The sequence below is a fragment of the Sapajus apella genome, unplaced genomic scaffold (assembly GCF_009761245.1).
Source record: "Sapajus apella isolate SASKATOON/1434 unplaced genomic scaffold, GSC_monkey_1.0 scaffold2, whole genome shotgun sequence".
Taxonomy (NCBI): domain Eukaryota; kingdom Metazoa; phylum Chordata; class Mammalia; order Primates; family Cebidae; genus Sapajus; species Sapajus apella.
Window position 1 is genome coordinate 4,750,870 of NW_022436942.1, and position 13,035 is coordinate 4,763,904.

General features: G+C 41.2%; 1 protein-coding gene across 11 annotated transcripts in view; it reads left to right on the plus strand.

Annotated features, from left to right (window-relative positions):
- SOX5 (SRY-box transcription factor 5) overlaps positions 1–13,035 on the plus strand; it is a 1,011,218-nt gene that overhangs the window by 173,135 nt on the left and 825,048 nt on the right. Inside the window, exon 1 of one of the 11 annotated variants that reach the window (XM_032284256.1) lies at positions 5,539–7,690. The exons of the other annotated variants lie outside the window; for them this stretch is intronic. The gene's annotated coding sequence lies outside the window, so the exon portion shown is untranslated. Of the gene's footprint in view, positions 1–5,538; positions 7,691–13,035 lie in introns of those variants that run through there. 11 annotated transcript variants of the gene reach the window in all.

Consider the following 13,035-nt stretch of genomic DNA (forward strand, 5'->3'; position numbering starts at 1 on the left):
TGTACTTATATTTAATACATATAATACACAGAACCTGGTGGAAGGTATTATAAGAGTAAAATGTAAAGGCCAGCACCCAGTAGGGTTTAATAAAACATGGCTATGATGCTGGTGATGATGATAGTGATGACATGATAATAATTGTAAAGTAGTAGATAATTATCAAAGTTAATTGACTATAATGATTTTTGGGAAGGTTAGGTAGGGTAAGTCTTCACTTAACATTGTCAATATACTTGAAAACTGCAACTCTAAGTGAAACAGCATTTATTGGCCTAATTTTTTTTCTCATTAATGTTGTAATGAGATGAAGTTGAACTAAACAACATTTGAGGATCTGCTACACTTCATTTAGCTTAAAAATCACAATTTCCAAAAGCCTATCAAAAATGTTGAGAGGTTACTATAGTTAGTAAAAATTTAAAAACATTTAGTCTTTTAAATTTATATTTTACATGCCACATAAATCTTTTTTTTTTTTTTTTTTGAGACAGGGTCTTGCTCTGTTGCCCAGGCTGGAGTGGCACGATCACAGCTCACTACAGCCTCTACCTCCTGAGCTTAATGGATCCATCTGCCTCAGCCTCCTGAGTAGCTGGGACTGTGGGCGTGCACCACCATGCCCAGCTAATTTTTTTTGGTAGACATGGGATTTCACTATGTTGCCTCTGCTGGTCCCAAACACCTGGGCTCAGGTGATCCTCCTACCTCAGCCTCCCAAAGTGCTGGGATTATAGGTATGAACCACCATGCCCAGCTGCTGTATAAATCTTAAAGACAAACATGAAATTTAAAATGTGCCCAGCATGAGGTCTTAACGTACCCTGAGAACCAAAAGTGTAAATTTCTTTGCCATTCTTGGAAAGGTGTGAGACACAAGTGCAGGGATAGTGATAACATTTGTTTCTCTGAATTATCTTAACTCTGGTCATAAATCATTTCAGATCGCCAAACCCAAACTATTATTTAGTATTACAGTAGTCCTCCCTTGTTCGAGGAGCATACCTTTTAAGACCCCCCAGTGGATACCTGAAACCATGAACAGTACCAAACCCTATGTATACAGATAATTCTAACATACAATGGGGTTACGTCCTGATAAACCCATTGTAAATTGAAAATATCATTAAGTCAAAAATGCGTTTAGTAAACCTAGCTTACTAAACATCATAGCTAGCCTAATCTACCTTAAATGTACTAAGAAACTTACATTAGCCTACAGTTGGGCAGAGCCATCTAACACAAAGCCTATATTGTAATGCTTGGTTAAATATCTTACGTAATTTATGGATTACTGAAAGTGAAAAGCAGAATGGTTTTGCACCATTGGAAAGTCAAAAATTCGTAAGTGGAATCACTAAATTCGGGACAGTCCATACTGTGTTTTCTCCTATATATGCATGTCTTTTAATAAAGCTTAATTTAGAAATTAGACACAGTAAGAGATTAGCAGCAGAAACAAAAAATAGAACAATTTTAACAATATACCATAACTATGTGAATGTGGTGTCTTTGTCTCTCGAAGTATCTTAGGTAGTGGATTCACATGTCTTCTGTGGTGATACGAGAAGGCACATTGCCTGCATGATGAGATGAACTGAGATAAATGCCATTGGTATTGTGACATAGTGTTAGGCTACTGTTGACCTGTATTCCAGAATCTGTGTAACCATCCCTTGTTTCCAGTAAATGGTTTGGTATTACTCATTTCAGGAGATCCCTTGCTGAAATCGTCATGTAAGCTCAGTGCTTTGAGAGGCAACACATTGATGCGAGTTGGAACTCATTTCTGTTCATGTCTTCTACCCACAAAGTTAATAGGCTTTTTCATCTTAACTAGGCACCTATCATGCACTGCAGCAATAACTTTTTGATGTTTGACGTGCAACAATAAAACTAGCATGAATTTATTTTTCTTTATCTGTAGTTTCACAGGTAAATTAGTTCTAACTATGGATCTTAGCCTTGCATATGATTTTTTTTTCTTAAGAATTTTCACCTTTTCACTTTTTAAAGGAAGCACTATAACCTTCTCTTTTGCATATCCAAATTGTCAGCATTGCTATGACTCTTGTGCTTTGGGGCCATTGTGAGGTACTATAAAGTAGGAGTCCCCAGTCCCTGGTATCAATTTGTGACCAGTTGGAAGCCAGGCCACACAAACAGGAGGTGAGCAGCAGGTGAGTGAGCCTTACCACCTGGCCTCTGCCTGCTGTCAGAGCAGCCATGGCGCTAGATTCTCATAGGAGCACAAACCCTATCATGAATTGTGCATGCACGGGATCTAGGTTGTGCATTCCTTATGTGAATCTAAGTGTATTAGTTTGTTCTCAGGCTGCTATGAAAAAAATACCTGAGACTGGGTAATTTATAAAGGAAGGAGATTCAATCGACTTACAGCTCTGCATGGCTGGAGAGGCCTCAGGAAACTTACAATAATGGCAGTAGAGGAAAAGGCACATCTTACATGGCAGCAACTGAGAGAGAAGTGCCAAGCAAAAGGGGAAAAGCCCCTTATAAAACCACCAGATCTGGTGAGAACTCACTATCACAAGAACAGCATGGGGATAATAGCCCCTGTGATTCAATTACCTCCCCAGGTCTCCTTCCATAACACATAGGGATTATGGGAGCCATAATTCAAGATGAGATTTGGGTGGGGACACAGCCAAACCATATCACTAATGCCCGATGATCTGAGGTGGTACAGCTTCATCCTGAGACCGTTCCCCACGTCCAGCACCCCCAACCAGTCCGTGGAAAAACTGTCTTCTAAGGAACTTGTCCTTGGTGCCAAAAAGTTTGGGGACTGCTGCCATAAGGGTTCCTTGAACAGAAGCACAATGATACCATGATGGTGGATCTGATAACCAAGCCAGCTACTAAGTGACTAACAGGCAGGTGGCATAAACAGTGGTGATTTGCCAGACAAAGATTAAGAGTTATGTCCTGGGCAGGACAGAGTGGGATGGCAGGGAGACTTCCTCATACTACTCAGAATGTTGCACCATTGAAAACTTATGAATTATTTATTTCTGGAACTTTCCGTTGAACATTTTTGGACTGTGGTTAACTGTAGGTAGTTGAAACCAGAGAAAGCAAAATCATGGGTAAGGGAGGGCCAAATGTAACTATATATGTGGACAGTTAATGTAGTTGCCTATGATTTATCTACATACAGTTAGCTTTAAGGAATTGTCTCTATTAAAAACAAATAGTTACATAAAGATTGTTGTAATTTTTAAAGACCATCATCAAAGACACTATCAATTCTATGTCTTTTACATAAAGACTCATTTGGGCTGGGCATGGTGGCTCATGCCTGTAATCCCAGCTCTTAGGGAAGGAGAGGGAGGAGGGTAGCTTGAACCCAGGAATTGGTGACCCACTGGGCAATGTAGGGAGACCCCATTCTCAATCAGTTAATCAATAGATACATAAATACATGCTCATTTGGAACCTGCCACTTACAGTGGTCAGAGATAGAACAAATTTTATTTAGGGATGATACATATTTCTTTCATATTGCAACCTCTTTTCTGAACTCCAGGCACGCATATCCACATAACTACCTGATAGCTCTGCTTGGCATGTGCAAAACTGATGCCCTGGTGTGTCCCTCAGACTTGCTCTCCCTGAAGTCTTCCCCTGTTCAATTAAGGGTAAATCTCTTCTTCCCCATTGCTCAGAACCAAAACCTCGTTATCATCCTTGAATCCTCTCTTTCACATTTACTCCACGTCTAACTCTTTAACAAAACTACCTTCAAAATAGTTCCAGAATCCGAGCACCTCTCACCACCTCCACTCTTTCCTGTCTGGTCAAGCCACCTTCATTTCTCATTATGGCTATAGGTTCCTAACTGGATGTCTCCACTGGTTCTTTTTCAGTCTTCTCACATGTGGTGGCCAGGTTGAACCTTATTTTTTATTTATTTTTTTTTAAGAGAGAGAAACAGGAGAAGGAGAGAGAAGGAAACAGCTAACTGTCACACAGAGTGAGAGAATCCAGAAAGATGGAATGCAGGACAGGAAAGCAGCTTCCACACTGAGTGGAAGGGAATAGAGAGAGATGAGTTGAGGAGGGGAAGACAGGTTTCCACGAAGGGAGTGTTCCTGAAAGGTGATCCAAACATGGCGTCCCCCTGGTTGAAACTTTGAAGTGTAAATCGGATTAGTCGGATGTCATCCTGTACTCAGTGCCCTCCGATGGCTTCCTACCTCGGGGAGGTCCTTACTCTGACCCTGGAGGAGCAGAATCAGCCCTCACCCCTTTTCCTCACTGACTTTCCCTTCCGCCATTTTCCCCCGTACCCACTCTGCACTACCACACTGTCTGCTGCTCTTTGTCCTCTGTGGTGGAAGGCGCCACCTCTCTCGGGGCCTTTGTTCTCCTGCAGGTTTCCTCCAGCCTGTGGTGGTCACTGCTCTGATAACTGCATGACTCATTCCAACACTTTCTTCCAGCCTTGACTCAAATGGCCGCTTCTCACGGGGACCCTCTTTTCTACGACCAAACTCTTGCTTTTCTCCCTCACTTTAATTTTCCTCCTTAGCACTTCCCTAACTTAATGTGTGTGTGTGTGTATATACACGTTCACTTACCTTGTTTGTTTTTGGTCTCCCTGAGTAGAATATTAGCTGTGTGAGGGCAAGAAACTTGGCCTGTTTTGTTTACTGCTCTATCTCTAGAGCCTGGGATAGTTCCTCACAAATGGAGACATTCAACAAATACTTGTTGCATACATGAATAACCTCAGGCCGATTTTGGCTGGGGTTCTGTATTTATGGTCAGAGAAGTCATAAATAATCCACATTTTTTTCTTCTTGAATTCCATGTAGGCAGCTTTGGGGTTAAAGTCAAATTCTTACTAAGTTATTTTTCGTATTCATTCCTACTGTCTCTGAAGCTTTACTCTGTTAGGATACATCTATCATATCCCTATTAATTAACCACCATCTTTGGAATTTATCCACCTTGGTATTTGAATGCAGAACTCTGTGTGGGTCATTGTATGAGGCTCATAAGAGACACAATCCACCTCTTTTTAAGACTTTTTCGATTTCATGAGTAAGGCAAGACTAGCAAATAATCCATATAGAAGGGCAGTTTCTAAATATGAGAGGGCTGTTTAAGGAGGCATTCATAGAATACTGATTGAGATTTTTAGAAAAATATGCTCTCACCCCATCCACTGGCTATAAGGTGGGAATACGTGACTTGAGTATTTTGAAAATGATTTTCCATGTGATTTAATTAATCCACACAACCACCCGTTAAGAACTATTGATATAACAGACTTGTGTATGTACTATGCCTTCAGACAAACACACCTTTCACCATGTGTATCAGGGCCTGCCTAGTATTCTCACTGTATAATTGAAAGTTTGCTTCAACTGTATAACTGAAAGAAACATTCTAACATCTATCAACTTTAGGGTAACAGTCTAATTGGTATTAAAAATAAATACGCATATTTAAAGATACTTGTTTCCTCTTTGTGCAGCAGAGTATTTTTATTGTTTGGTTGTTTTGGTTTTTTTTGTCAGTAAGTAAAGCCACAACTTGATCTGCAGCCGTGTCTGGTGTTTTGGGTATTGGTCATGACCAGGCTGCCCTTTTACCATTTGCAGCTGAAGGAGCATTTATGTACTTCCAAGGATAAGGTCTTCACACTAATAATGCACACCCTCCCTAGGCCTCACTGTTCTTGTGCATTCTATTTGGGAGTGCCCCTCAAGTAAGGATTACAGCAGTGCCAAGTCTGCAGACTTATTTTGTTGCATCCTGCCCTATGGATGCCCCCCCAGCTTGGAAATTTTATTTGTTTCAAATTAGGGTGGAGATTTTAGGGACTTCTCTTGCTGATTAGGTGACTGTTAGAGAACACAGAAATACAAACTCTTATTTTCTTCTGTCATATGAACTATGCTGTAGATGATTTGGTATCCTTGTCACTTTACAGTCAAATGCTTTGGTTTTCCTCAGTTTACTCACTTATGCACTCTGCCTTCCTTTAAAAAAATATGTCAAGAACAATTAAAAATACTTGTCCTTGACAATAAAAGCAACATGAGGCTCAGCCCGGGGATGGGGTTCATCTCTGGGTTCTATGAGTTAGATGCACACTAATTTACTAGTGCTGGAACCAAATGGGTTGAAAATCCTTGTTTTCCCACCAGATGGGTTATTTTAAAATATCACAAAACTTCTGAGGTTATTTACATTACAAATGTGCTTCTTCACACACATCAAGAATTGAGTACCATGTTTTGACAGTAACTCCTTTATGAAATTATATGTTGCGCAAATGGAGTAAAATTCAAGTCATTCTCAAGGGAGCAGGCTTATGAATCTGGATGAGGTCACACCTCTTTAAAGATGCAGTTTGATAATCCGACATCAAAACAAAGGAATTCTGTTAATCCTCTCACAAAAGTGCAAATTGCTAATCAGATCCCTGGGCTGGGCTGGCAGCCTGGTAAACAATGAGCTTGGCAGAAGAGCAACTTTGGGCGGATAGATAGCCGAGAAGCTTGGGATACCAACTTTGCCCCTATGTTAGCCCAGTTGGGTCTGTTGTTTCGAAACAATTATGTGTGTCAATGGAGGTGGTTCTTGCAGTTATTGTGTTCTTCGCCTTTCTCCCTCCATGTTAATGATGATGCAAATCAATCTTCCTGTCTTTCATTTCACTTCACTGGTGTATAGGCTGCTATGCCCCTATATTCTTTTCACTTGGATGCATGTGTCTTTTGAATTTTCATTACACATTCCTCTACAAGCCCAGAGGGTTTTCCCTCCCTCCCATAAATATTGTGGTGGTATTTGAAAAAGGAAGAATACATCTGAGCCCATCTGGAAAAAAAAAAAAAAAAAGAATCCTCTGGAGGTTGTAATAATTAGGACTCTTTTTTTGAAAGTGATAAAAATCCAATTTGAGACAGTTTAAGAAAAAAGCTTGGAATTTGTTGGGTAAAAGAATACAAGGAAGGCCGATAACCAAGGATGGGAAAGGGCGGGAATGTAGCTGGGCCTCAGGGACAGTTGGAACCGGGAGTCACACTTTGTCAGGGCTTGATTGTTTCTCTTGTCTCTGTGTCGCTTTGAATGCCGGCTTCACTCTTTCTTGCTGCAATAGAGATTTCTCCATATGGGAGGAAATGTTACCATTGATGACAGCTCACTGCTTTATCCATTCTCCTTAAATCAAATATCTTAGGGAAGGACTCTGATTGGCTTGGATTAGATCAGGTGCCTCTTCTGGACAAATCAGCCATGTTATATAAACCCATTTGTCAGAGGATAGATGGTGCATGCTATCCGTGATACTGTCTTCGGCAGAATGATTGAAATATGTAACCAGCCTAAAACATTCTAAAGCCTGATGATTGCATTCACATGTAGAATTATTTTGTTCATCTCAACACCAGTCTTCTAACTTTCACTCTATTTGGCCTTTTTGGCATTTCCAACTTTCACTCAAACATGACTAAGAGTTAAATTGAAAGTGAGAAATACAACTTCTTCATTTTATGAGGGGGCTGTCATTAAGAGAGTGCACTGTTTTGAATACTTTCAGCTAATTTCCTGTCTCCTAGTAAGAGAGGGTGCATACATTATTTGGGTGCAGTGTGCGTTGGAGAGAAGCAATAATTAAACTTTGGATTGTGGAGCTGTATTCCAATGGGTAAGAGCAGTGTGCTTTTGCTCTAGGACAGTATGGGCTGCAGTTGGCATATTGGTTTTGACTCAGATGAATGATGCGGAACGTGACAAATGTATATCTGTAAGGGGAGAAATGCGTCAAAGGTAGAGATTTGGGGCAGAGGATGGCTGGCCCGGTGGGGCCGGGTTACCCACAGCCGAAGCTTTTTGAATAAGAGCACTGTCTTTTTAAAAGCAACAGGGGGTGAGGATTGAGGGAGTGCTCACAGCGGTAAGTATAACACAGCTGTGCTCTGTTTATGCTTCGGCTACAATAAAAAAGCTATAAAATGTGAGATGTCATAGCTCCACTTTGCTTTATTTATACTGTTTCCTCTGAGCTCTGTCACACTGCACATTCATCTGCTAAGTTGCAGCAAGAATGGAGATTAAAATATCACAGCTCAAAATAGGAGTCAAGCGGAAGGAGATTCATCATAGCCCTATTAAAAATATGTAAATATGGGAATGAAGTCATTTTAAAGCTATCCAATGCTCCTCCTTTATGAGTTAAGATCCCTTGAGCAAGTGGTGGCCTATGCCAAGGACAGAGCTAGGGGAACTTGCTCTTTCTTCCACAATGGAAACCCTTTTAAGATTAAAGACTGTTTGAATTGCAAATTATATATGTTTTTCTGTAATCAGAACCAAGTTAATAATGGCAGGAAATCTGATGCAAAATAGAACAAAAAAAAAGTTTTGGGAATAAAGGTTCTATATTGTGTTTGGTTAAAATTTTTAAAATTAATACATTAAATCTCATTTTTGTCCCCAGTTATTAATGAAATTTGAGAAACTTTGAAAAGTAGTCTGGATAGGAAAGTTCTAAGAAGGAAACTGACACACAGAGACATAATTTGACTTTCCAGAGTCCAATGACGAAACTGAAACTGGAAGCTAGGAATTCTACCTGAAACTTTGCCTGTAAAATCAAATCCTCTTTTAGGATTTCCGCATCTCTAGTCCCGACAAAAATTTATTTACCTCTGTTGTCTACATGGTGAACTTAGGAGAGTAAGGAGTAGAGTTTTTACGTAAAAATCTGGAATATCTCATATGCTATTAACACGCCTTTTATGCTCTCCTTGCCAAGCTGTTGAGTGGCTCTTGATCTTTTGACCTTCTGATTTTCCAAATCTTTTATTGCTATTGTGGTGATAATAAAGACCAGCACTTATTAGGTGCCTACTGGGTACCTGGGATGGTTCTAAGTGATGTGAGGATCACAGCAACCATATGCAGGAGGTGTTATTGTTTCTCAGACTTTACAGATGTGGAAACCGAGGCATGAGATTATACAGCTAGTAAGTGAGAACAGAAATTCAAACCAAGCAGTCTAATTTCAGGGCCTGCATTCTCAACCCCTGTTGTCTTTCCAAAAATATGTATTAGGAAAACAGTGGAAGGAGCAAGGGGCTGGAAAAGAGCATACTTGGGTTCCAGGCACAGTCCTGCCACTACCCTAGGTCAACTCATTTTTCTTACCTGTAGAATGAAATGAACACATTGTCTTTTTCAATATCAACTTCACATCTGTGCACTGATACCTCATGAAAATACATTTTCAGTAACATTTTTTTTCTGCATTCTTCTTTAGCTTTAGTTTCAGAACTGGTGATGTTAAATATTTGTAACGTACAGTGAATCTAGACTTTTGTTTGTCATGCACTTTTCACAGTGTTTTAATTGAATTCTTTTGGGTGCAATGAATAGGGGGTGCAGAGCTAGCTGAAGACTTTCTAGCTGTGTGAACTCGAGCCCATTTCTTAATCTCTCTGTGCCAGTTTTCTCATCTATCAGATGAATATAACAAAGGTACCTCTCCCTGCCAGTGTATGTTGGAAAGAAGGAAAAATTAAACTTTTAATTGTGGAGCCATATTCCAATGGGTAAGAGCAGTGTGGTTTTGCTGTATGACAGTATGGGCTGCGGTTGGCATATTAGTTGTTCAGTCAGATGAATGATATGGAATATGACAAATCTACATTTGTAAGTGGAGAAATGCATCAAAGGTAGAGGTTTAGGGCAGAGGATGACTGACCCAGTGAGGCTATGTCGAGATTATGCCTGTAATCTCAACACTTTGGGAGGCTAAAGTAGGAGGATCACTTCAGGCCAAGAGTTCAAGACTATCCTGGGCAACATGGGGAAACCCCATGTCTACAAAAAAATTCAAAAAATTAGCTGGGCATGATGACGCACACCTGTAATCCCAGCTACTCAGGAGGCTGAGGTGGGAGGATCACCTGAGCCTAGGAAATCAAGGCTGCAGTGAGTCTTAATTGCACCACTACCCTCCAGCCTGGGTGACAGAGTGAGACTCTGTTTTAAAAAAAAAAAAAAAAAAAAGTACCTCTTCCATAGTATTGCTCAGAAAATTAAGCCAGAAAACACATGTGAATGCTTAGCACATTGCCTGCTCATAGGAACTACTATAAAATATCTAAATGTTTGCTGTTATGGTTATTATTGACCTTCTGAGTCTCGTCTACCCTCCCTGTCTCTCCATGCTACCAGTTCTCCTACCAGGATTGCCAAATTGTTTTGCTTTTTGGTGCCTATATTAATGCATTTGAAAGGTTAAGATGCCATCAGAAGTTACCATTTCCTTAAGATAGAAATAATACAGCAGCATGGAACTTTAGAGGTTGTGTAGACCAGCCCTTTCGTGTGATTAATGTAATACCCTGAAAGATCAAGGACTTGTCCAAGAACCCTCAGCTAACTTGTAGAGCGCAGAGATAAGGCCCATGGATTCCAGCTGCCAGTTCCAGTGTAACACTGCTACCTCCATAGACACCTTGCTACCTCTGTGTTAGAAAAAAATGCGAACGCTCTTGCAATTTGTAAAAGGAACAATGATGCACATTGTAAAAGTTTAAATTAGGCATGTTGCCACAGTATCTCAGATTTATTACAGCTTTAGATTTTAGATTGTGTATGTTTCTGGCAGACTTCTGAAGAGGGTGCTAGGAAATACACTTTAGGCTGGCAGGGGTGTAGAAGCGGTCATCTTTCTTATTCATTCTTAGGAAATTGAAGTGCTTGGTTCCTTTTGTATGCTGAGTAAAGTAATATGTAATTTTCAATAGCATGGGAAGAAGTGGACCTGATAGAGAAGGTGGAAAGAAAAAAAAGATTTTTAAATAGCTGTTAACATAATTTATATAGGGAAATATTGGCTGGGTGCGGTGGCTCACACCTATAATCCCAGCACTTTGGGAGGCTGAGGTGGGCGGATCATGAGGTCAAGAGATGGAGACCATTCTGGCCAACATGGTGAAACCTTGTCGCTACTAAAAACACAAAAATTAGCTGGGCGTGGTGGCACGTGCCTGTATTCACAGCTACTCTAGAGGCTAAGGCAGCAGAATCGCTTGAACCTGGGAAGCAGAGGCTGCAGTGAGCCAAGATCGTGCCACTGCATTCCAGCCTGGCAACAGAGCAAGACTCCATCTCAAAAAAAAAAAGGGAAATATATGATTAAATAGTGTAATAATGTTTGAGACAAATCTAATGGGGTCAAAATTTGTCCACTTTAATATACAAGCAAAAACAGAGCTGTTTCCATAATGTATTCTCACTTTTTTTTTTTTTTTGAGACAGAATTTTCCTCTTGTTGCCCAGGCTGGAGTGCAATGGTGCGATCTTGCCTCACTGCAACCTAAGCCTCCTGGGTTCAAGCAATTCTGCAGCCTCAGCCTCCTGAGCAGCTAGGATTATAGGCGCCTACCACCAAACCCAGCTAATTTCTTGTATTTTTTAGTAGAGTCAGGGCTTTCCCATGTTGGCCACATTGGTCTTGAACTCCCGACCTCAGGTGATCCACCTACCTTGACCTCCCAGAATTCTGGGATTACGGGCATGAGCCACTGCACCTGGCTTTATTCTCACTTCTGAGCCCCCACCTTACTGGGCAGGTTGAGAGAGAATTAAAAAGTGAACACAGAATAGCTGTATCAAATCCTCTATGTTTATTAGTTTTCCTGTTTCCCTGTCCAGGCCCAGGAGCAGGGTGGGGTGAAGAGTGGCCTAGGATGAAAATGTAAAGGGACACCATTCTCAGGTGCCAACCGTGCACCCACAGGGCCCTCCCTGAGAGCAATTATGCCTCTTTACATTGTGTGCCCCCCTAGGGGCCGCACAAATCTCGCCCTAGGGCAGCCTCTGCCCCTGTATCGACTAAAGAAACCATCTTTGGGGGAGGCTGCATCACTCTGGCTAGGGCTGGGAGTGTGGGCTGTCACATTGATGCATGCTGGTCCTTGGGTTGACCTCTGTGTCCTTCCTGGCTTCCACACCCTATTCTGGTCTCTACCCTGAGGGGCTCTGTCCTTGTTGAATCAGCTGCTGATGCAATTTGCCCCACCTGGACTTTGAGCCAAAGAATCTATTGCTGACCTACCATTGCCTTTGGACTTGAGGTACCTGCCCCCCGCCACCCCGCCTCTCCATCCCAAGCTTTCCTCAGTCTTCCTTTGTTTTGTGCATGCATGCGCATGTGTGTGTGTGTGGTGGGGTGGAGAGGGCAGAACAGAGCATAGGACTTTTCATTTTCCCTGCTTATGTGCACCACCTGCGAGGAGTAAATAACCAACTTCAAATCAATCAAGATGTTTTCCTTCCTTTAGCAGTGGTTTTTGATTTCTCTCTCACCAGGTTAGATGCATACAAGGCTAAAAACAGGGATTCCCAGAGAGTCCCATGCTTTCACTACCACCCTCAACTCCTGCCTCCAAGAAATGTTCATGAAAGAGGACTGTCAGCCCAAGGAGGCGTAAATTCCTTTACACAGCTGATAGATTTCTGCCCCACTGACATGGAAGCCAGATACTAACACTGACATGGAGAAAGCCTGAACCCCGCCTCTGAGCTCTTCATCCCTACCCTACCTCTTTCTTTGCTCAAAATTGTCTCCTCTTCCTCCCTAGGTGGGTGAGAGCTCCCCCAGTGGCTGTTTATGATCCGTGTTTTGCAAAGGGACATATTTGTTTTGGAGATCTTCACTGCTTTTTACACTCAAGTTCTGTCATTCGAGTTTGTTATTTAAGATTTCCAAAGGTTAGCTCTGAAACTCAAAGCCGATTCCTGGCTCCTCTGTTCTAGGTGGTGGCCAACCCCCTCTTGAAAGGATAAAGGCCATTAATCCAAGGAAAACAAGAATGAGACCTGTACAATATGGAAATATATTTCAGAAAGTAACATATCTGTTACAAGTGACAATCACCTTAAAATAAATAATTTTAATATTCCTTTAGTCATGGTTTAAGAATCTATCTCTGTTTATATTTAAATATCTATATATCCATTTTGACATCTGAGTATGTG